The following is a 302-nucleotide window of genomic DNA, read 5'->3' on the forward strand; positions in this document are numbered from 1 at the left end:
AAATAGAAAGTCACCTTGAGCCTTCGAGTTTAAATTCGAATTTTTTTAAAAATATGTTTACTAATAATAAAATAAACTTGTATCATTTAATTGAGTTTTAAAAACACAATTTTTTTTATCACTTAACTCCACCCCTACCACCATCCCCCCAAAAAAAAATAATGTAAAAAATAAATTTAAAAAAATAAAAAATTTCAACACACCCCCTACCCCTACCCTTACAAGCCCCACCCCATCCCCAAAAAAGTTAACAAATTTTTTTAAAAATTTCATTAATTTTTTTTAAAAAAAATTTTCACCCC

The sequence above is a fragment of the Solanum pennellii genome, chromosome 5 (genome assembly GCF_001406875.1).
Source record: "Solanum pennellii chromosome 5, SPENNV200".
In the NCBI taxonomy this organism is placed as follows: Eukaryota; Viridiplantae; Streptophyta; class Magnoliopsida; order Solanales; family Solanaceae; genus Solanum; species Solanum pennellii.